At 46.9% G+C, this 7,821-nt stretch overlaps 3 non-coding genes and 1 pseudogene across 3 annotated transcripts; all 4 read left to right on the top strand.

Moving 5' to 3' along the window:
• Positions 1–726: 726 nt before the first annotated feature.
• Positions 727–917, top strand: LOC130332509 (U2 spliceosomal RNA). The gene has a single exon (XR_008875194.1). It is a non-coding gene; the product is annotated as a U2 spliceosomal RNA (small nuclear RNA).
• Positions 918–3,004: 2,087 nt separating this feature from the next.
• On the top strand, positions 3,005–3,195 carry LOC130332508 (U2 spliceosomal RNA). Its single transcript, XR_008875193.1, has one exon. It is a non-coding gene; the product is annotated as a U2 spliceosomal RNA (small nuclear RNA).
• A 2,099-nt stretch (positions 3,196–5,294) lies between these two features.
• On the top strand, positions 5,295–5,485 carry LOC130332574 (U2 spliceosomal RNA). Its single transcript, XR_008875244.1, has one exon. It is a non-coding gene; the product is annotated as a U2 spliceosomal RNA (small nuclear RNA).
• Positions 5,486–7,580: 2,095 nt separating this feature from the next.
• On the top strand, positions 7,581–7,717 carry LOC130332526 (U2 spliceosomal RNA; annotated as a pseudogene).
• The last annotated feature ends 104 nt before the right edge of the window (positions 7,718–7,821 follow it).

The following is a 7,821-nucleotide window of genomic DNA, read 5'->3' as shown; positions in this document are numbered from 1 at the left end:
TGTGTATGTGACTATGGAGCTGTTTGGTGATGTCGTCTATTACGGCCTTCATAGAAGCAACAGGAGATTGTTGCATCCATCTTGAACCCTCAGAACTACAGTGCTATGATGTCACTCACTTCCACAGGCCTTGCAGAGTGTAAACAACAACAACCCAGCTTTGTTGTGTATGTAACCAAAGGGATTTGTGATGTCACCTAGAACCTTCACAGCAGCGACAGCTTTATGAGGAGCATCAGCACTGCTCTGCCTGAGCAGAACCATCACCGCCATAGGTTGTCAAATAACCCGGATTTAACCCACACAGGTAAGTCCAATGGGGTGCAGGCATGTCCTCTATGCTTACAGCTTCCCGTGGGTGTTGGTTTGATACCGTTTGGGGACAGCCAAGGAGGCATCTGCAGGCAACAAAGGTAGGTGTGTGCTTGTGTGTGTGTTTCCTATGCAGATCCTAAGCCCAGTGTCACATGCAAGTAGGAGGAGTAAGAAGGGTTCCTGGCAAATCCGGGTTATGGATTGCATTTAAAAAGGCCCCGTGGGAGTGCAATGGGCCCCTGTCTTGCTGCTTAGCAATAATGGTATGGGTTTAGGTTCTGCTGTGTGTACTGGTGGTTGACTGCCCCCCAGCCCAGAGTGTGCATGGAAAATTGTCTGGCAGCCTCCCTGACAGCAAGCAGTGATAGTGCCCATGAAGGGGACCTTGTTGGGCCCGCCCCTTTCACGGTTATCGCTTCTCGGCCTTTTGGCTAAGATCAAGTGTAGTATCTGTTCTTATCAGTTTAATATCTGATACGTCCCCTATCTGGGAACCATATATTAAATGGATTTTTGAGAACGGGGGCCGATTTCGAAGCTTGCTTCCGTCGCCCTATGCATTGACCCGATATGGCAGTATCTTCGGGTACAGTGCACCACCCCCTTACAGGGTTAAAAAGAAAGATTCCTACTTTCATTGCTACCTGCTTGCTGGCTAGCCAGCTAGCCAGCCCTGTGGGCCTTGCTGCTGCTGCAGCCAAAAAACAAAAGGTGGTGCTGCTGCTGCTTCTGCTGCTTCTGCTTCTGCTTGTGTCTGGCCCCTGTTGGAGCGTCCAGGCACAGGACTTCTGCTGCTGCTGACTAAATGGCCTCCTTAATTGGATCATTTGAGTAGCCAGCACACCTGTGCAGGTAGGGCATGACATGATAGGCAGCTGCCTTGATAGCGGGTGGGTGCTGAATGTTCCTAATTGACAAAATAAGATTAATGCTTATGAAGAAATATAAAATCTCATCCCTTCCCCAATATCGCGCCACACCCCTACCCCTTAATTCCCTGGTTGAACGTGATGGACATATGTCTTTTTTCGACCGTACTAACTATGTAACTATGTAACATAACATGGGGGGGGGGGGGGGTCTCCTGGCTGTTCACACAGGTGTGTCATTGCTGTACATTGACCATGCATTGCTTCTGTGGTATTGCAAAGGCAAAGACAAATGCTTCCAGCCATCCATTGCACTAATGGATTGGTCATCAGCTGGCTGTCTATGTCCCGCATCAATATAGACCAAAGTACAGAGGGTTAGGCTATGCTATTGTGCACCTACCTGATGCATCAGAAGGTGCGAGGCCCTTGCTAAATTCTGTGCACAGACTTTGAGATCTATGCTTTAGACTGTATCTAAACCTGCTCCAACATGGACTGACATTCTGGCCTACTTTCAGCCGATGCGACTTGTCTGTCGCTGAACAGTCGCTTTTTATGTATTCAGCACCTATGTATAATGTTGTAAAAATGCTCTAGAAGCTAAAGTCGCAGAAATGTCACACATATTTGGCCTGCAACTTTCTGTGCGACAAATTCAGACAGGAAAAATCAGTATAAATCCTTAGAAAATTATCCCCCAGTGTCTCCATCTGCTGGCGGTATTGAATAAGCATTGCTGCACTGATGGGGTATGCATTAGACGAAAAAAAAGAAGAAAAAGAAGAATAATACGCCCAGAAAAGAGGCGAAAAGGAGAAAAACGTAAAAAAACGTGAAAAAAAGTAAGAGGAAGAGAAGGGAAAAAAAGGTGGAAATGGGTTTAAAAGTGATTTCGGCGGAGAAATATATATATATATATATATATATATATATATATATATATATGCGCACACACACACATAGATATAAACGTATTCTCCGTTGAGATATTGCAGCCGCTGCTGTGTCCAGGCCCAGTAGCCTTAGCACTGTGCTGTGATGTCACTCAATACCACTGACATCACTAGGTGTAAACAACATCTCTCCTTTGCTGTGTATGTGACTATGGAGCTGTTTGGTGATGTCGTCTATTACGGCCTTCATAGAAGCAACAGGAGATTGTTGCATCCATCTTGAACCCTCAGAACTACAGTGCTATGATGTCACTCACTTCCACAGGCCTTGCAGAGTGTAAACAACAACAACCCAGCTTTGTTGTGTATGTAACCAAAGGGATTTGTGATGTCACCTAGAACCTTCACAGCAGCGACAGCTTTATGAGGAGCATCAGCACTGCTCTGCCTGAGCAGAACCATCACCGCCATAGGTTGTCAAATAACCCGGATTTAACCCACACAGGTAAGTCCAATGGGGTGCAGGCATGTCCTCTATGCTTACAGCTTCCCGTGGGTGTTGGTTTGATACCGTTTGGGGACAGCCAAGGAGGCATCTGCAGGCAACAAAGGTAGGTGTGTGCTTGTGTGTGTGTTTCCTATGCAGATCCTAAGCCCAGTGTCACATGCAAGTAGGAGGAGTAAGAAGGGTTCCTGGCAAATCCGGGTTATGGATTGCATTTAAAAAGGCCCCGTGGGAGTGCAATGGGCCCCTGTCTTGCTGCTTAGCAATAATGGTATGGGTTTAGGTTCTGCTGTGTGTACTGGTGGTTGACTGCCCCCCAGCCCAGAGTGTGCATGGAAAATTGTCTGGCAGCCTCCCTGACAGCAAGCAGTGATAGTGCCCATGAAGGGGACCTTGTTGGGCCCGCCCCTTTCACGGTTATCGCTTCTCGGCCTTTTGGCTAAGATCAAGTGTAGTATCTGTTCTTATCAGTTTAATATCTGATACGTCCCCTATCTGGGAACCATATATTAAATGGATTTTTGAGAACGGGGGCCGATTTCGAAGCTTGCTTCCGTCGCCCTATGCATTGACCCGATATGGCAGTATCTTCGGGTACAGTGCACCACCCCCTTACAGGGTTAAAAAGAAAGATTCCTACTTTCATTGCTACCTGCTTGCTGGCTAGCCAGCTAGCCAGCCCTGTGGGCCTTGCTGCTGCTGCAGCCAAAAAACAAAAGGTGGTGCTGCTGCTGCTTCTGCTGCTTCTGCTTCTGCTTGTGTCTGGCCCCTGTTGGAGCGTCCAGGCACAGGACTTCTGCTGCTGCTGACTAAATGGCCTCCTTAATTGGATCATTTGAGTAGCCAGCACACCTGTGCAGGTAGGGCATGACATGATAGGCAGCTGCCTTGATAGCGGGTGGGTGCTGAATGTTCCTAATTGACAAAATAAGATTAATGCTTATGAAGAAATATAAAATCTCATCCCTTCCCCAATATCGCGCCACACCCCTACCCCTTAATTCCCTGGTTGAACGTGATGGACATATGTCTTTTTTCGACCGTACTAACTATGTAACTATGTAACATAACATGGGGGGGGGGGGGGGGTCTCCTGGCTGTTCACACAGGTGTGTCATTGCTGTACATTGACCATGCATTGCTTCTGTGGTATTGCAAAGGCAAAGACAAATGCTTCCAGCCATCCATTGCACTAATGGATTGGTCATCAGCTGGCTGTCTATGTCCCGCATCAATATAGACCAAAGTACAGAGGGTTAGGCTATGCTATTGTGCACCTACCTGATGCATCAGAAGGTGCGAGGCCCTTGCTAAATTCTGTGCACAGACTTTGAGATCTATGCTTTAGACTGTATCTAAACCTGCTCCAACATGGACTGACATTCTGGCCTACTTTCAGCCGATGCGACTTGTCTGTCGCTGAACAGTCGCTTTTTATGTATTCAGCACCTATGTATAATGTTGTAAAAATGCTCTAGAAGCTAAAGTCGCAGAAATGTCACACATATTTGGCCTGCAACTTTCTGTGCGACAAATTCAGACAGGAAAAATCAGTATAAATCCTTAGAAAATTATCCCCCAGTGTCTCCATCTGCTGGCGGTATTGAATAAGCATTGCTGCACTGATGGGGTATGCATTAGACGAAAAAAAAGAAGAAAAAGAAGAATAATACGCCCAGAAAAGAGGCGAAAAGGAGAAAAACGTAAAAAAACGTGAAAAAAAAGTAAGAGGAAGAGAAGGGAAAAAAAGGTGGAAATGGGTTTAAAAGTGATTTCGGCGGAGAAATATATATATATATATATATATATATATATATATATATATATATATATATATGCGCACACACACACATAGATATAAACGTATTCTCCGTTGAGATATTGCAGCCGCTGCTGTGTCCAGGCCCAGGAGCCTTAGCACTGTGCTGTGATGTCACTCAATACCACTGACATCACTAGGTGTAAACAACATCTCTCCTTTGCTGTGTATGTGACTATGGAGCTGTTTGGTGATGTCGTCTATTACGGCCTTCATAGAAGCAACAGGAGATTGTTGCATCCATCTTGAACCCTCAGAACTACAGTGCTATGATGTCACTCACTTCCACAGGCCTTGCAGAGTGTAAACAACAACAACCCAGCTTTGTTGTGTATGTAACCAAAGGGATTTGTGATGTCACCTAGAACCTTCACAGCAGCGACAGCTTTATGAGGAGCATCAGCACTGCTCTGCCTGAGCAGAACCATCACCGCCATAGGTTGTCAAATAACCCGGATTTAACCCACACAGGTAAGTCCAATGGGGTGCAGGCATGTCCTCTATGCTTACAGCTTCCCGTGGGTGTTGGTTTGATACCGTTTGGGGACAGCCAAGGAGGCATCTGCAGGCAACAAAGGTAGGTGTGTGCTTGTGTGTGTGTTTCCTATGCAGATCCTAAGCCCAGTGTCACATGCAAGTAGGAGGAGTAAGAAGGGTTCCTGGCAAATCCGGGTTATGGATTGCATTTAAAAAGGCCCCGTGGGAGTGCAATGGGCCCCTGTCTTGCTGCTTAGCAATAATGGTATGGGTTTAGGTTCTGCTGTGTGTACTGGTGGTTGACTGCCCCCCAGCCCAGAGTGTGCATGGAAAATTGTCTGGCAGCCTCCCTGACAGCAAGCAGTGATAGTGCCCATAAAGGGGACCTTGTTGGGCCCGCCCCTTTCACGGTTATCGCTTCTCGGCCTTTTGGCTAAGATCAAGTGTAGTATCTGTTCTTATCAGTTTAATATCTGATACGTCCCCTATCTGGGGACCATATATTAAATGGATTTTTGAGAACGGGGGCCGATTTCGAAGCTTGCTTCCGTCGCCCTATGCATTGACCCGATATGGCAGTATCTTCGGGTACAGTGCACCACCCCCTTACAGGGTTAAAAAGAAAGATTCCTACTTTCATTGCTACCTGCTTGCTGGCTAGCCAGCTAGCCAGCCCTGTGGGCCTTGCTGCTGCTGCAGCCAAAAAACAAAAGGTGGTGCTGCTGCTGCTTCTGCTGCTTCTGCTTCTGCTTGTGTCTGGCCCCTGTTGGAGCGTCCAGGCACAGGACTTCTGCTGCTGCTGACTAAATGGCCTCCTTAATTGGATCATTTGAGTAGCCAGCACACCTGTGCAGGTAGGGCATGACATGATAGGCAGCTGCCTTGATAGCGGGTGGGTGCTGAATGTTCCTAATTGACAAAATAAGATTAATGCTTATGAAGAAATATAAAATCTCATCCCTTCCCCAATATCGCGCCACACCCCTACCCCTTAATTCCCTGGTTGAACGTGATGGACATATGTCTTTTTTCGACCGTACTAACTATGTAACTATGTAACATAACATGGGGGGGGGGGGGGGGGGGGTCTCCTGGCTGTTCACACAGGTGTGTCATTGCTGTACATTGACCATGCATTGCTTCTGTGGTATTGCAAAGGCAAAGACAAATGCTTCCAGCCATCCATTGCACTAATGGATTGGTCATCAGCTGGCTGTCTATGTCCCGCATCAATATAGACCAAAGTACAGAGGGTTAGGCTATGCTATTGTGCACCTACCTGATGCATCAGAAGGTGCGAGGCCCTTGCTAAATTCTGTGCACAGACTTTGAGATCTATGCTTTAGACTGTATCTAAACCTGCTCCAACATGGACTGACATTCTGGCCTACTTTCAGCCGATGCGACTTGTCTGTCGCTGAACAGTCGCTTTTTATGTATTCAGCACCTATGTATAATGTTGTAAAAATGCTCTAGAAGCTAAAGTCGCAGAAATGTCACACATATTTGGCCTGCAACTTTCTGTGCGACAAATTCAGACAGGAAAAATCAGTATAAATCCTTAGAAAATTATCCCCCAGTGTCTCCATCTGCTGGCGGTATTGAATAAGCATTGCTGCACTGATGGGGTATGCATTAGACGAAAAAAAAGAAGAAAAAGAAGAATAATACGCCCAGAAAAGAGGCGAAAAGGAGAAAAACGTAAAAAAACGTGAAAAAAAAGTAAGAGGAAGAGAAGGGAAAAAAAGGTGGAAATGGGTTTAAAAGTGATTTCGGCGGAGAAATATATATATATATATATATATATATATATATATATATATATATGCGCACACACACACATAGATATAAACGTATTCTCCGTTGAGATATTGCAGCCGCTGCTGTGTCCAGGCCCAGGAGCCTTAGCACTGTGCTGTGATGTCACTCAATACCACTGACATCACTAGGTGTAAACAACATCTCTCCTTTGCTGTGTATGTGACTATGGAGCTGTTTGGTGATGTCGTCTATTACGGCCTTCATAGAAGCAACAGGAGATTGTTGCATCCATCTTGAACCCTCAGAACTACAGTGCTATGATGTCACTCACTTCCACAGGCCTTGCAGAGTGTAAACAACAACAACCCAGCTTTGTTGTGTATGTAACCAAAGGGATTTGTGATGTCACCTAGAACCTTCACAGCAGCGACAGCTTTATGAGGAGCATCAGCACTGCTCTGCCTGAGCAGAACCATCACCGCCATAGGTTGTCAAATAACCCGGATTTAACCCACACAGGTAAGTCCAATGGGGTGCAGGCATGTCCTCTATGCTTACAGCTTCCCGTGGGTGTTGGTTTGATACCGTTTGGGGACAGCCAAGGAGGCATCTGCAGGCAACAAAGGTAGGTGTGTGCTTGTGTGTGTGTTTCCTATGCAGATCCTAAGCCCAGTGTCACATGCAAGTAGGAGGAGTAAGAAGGGTTCCTGGCAAATCCGGGTTATGGATTGCATTTAAAAAGGCCCCGTGGGAGTGCAATGGGCCCCTGTCTTGCTGCTTAGCAATAATGGTATGGGTTTAGGTTCTGCTGTGTGTACTGGTGGTTGACTGCCCCCCAGCCCAGAGTGTGCATGGAAAATTGTCTGGCAGCCTCCCTGACAGCAAGCAGTGATAGTGCCCATGAAGGGGACCTTGTTGGGCCCGCCCCTTTCACGGTTATCGCTTCTCGGCCTTTTGGCTAAGATCAAGTGTAGTATCTGCTCACTTGGTCTGGTCAGAGGGTGTCTGGGGTACCCGGCTCCTTGGCCTGGGGGGATCGTCCTTCTTAACGGAGGGACTTCACCCCCCTGCTGCTATTAGGGAGCCGGCTTAGTCCCCAGACAACGGGAGGCGATCACCCTTCACTGCCCACTCTTTGGTGGGGGAGTGTTTTTCTGTCCCTGCCTGGACACGCCTATT

The sequence above is a fragment of the Hyla sarda genome, unplaced genomic scaffold (genome assembly GCF_029499605.1).
Source record: "Hyla sarda isolate aHylSar1 unplaced genomic scaffold, aHylSar1.hap1 scaffold_379, whole genome shotgun sequence".
NCBI lineage: Eukaryota > Metazoa > Chordata > Amphibia > Anura > Hylidae > Hyla > Hyla sarda.
The sequence above is the reverse complement of the archived record's forward strand: the minus strand, read 5'-3'. Positions and strand labels throughout refer to the sequence as shown.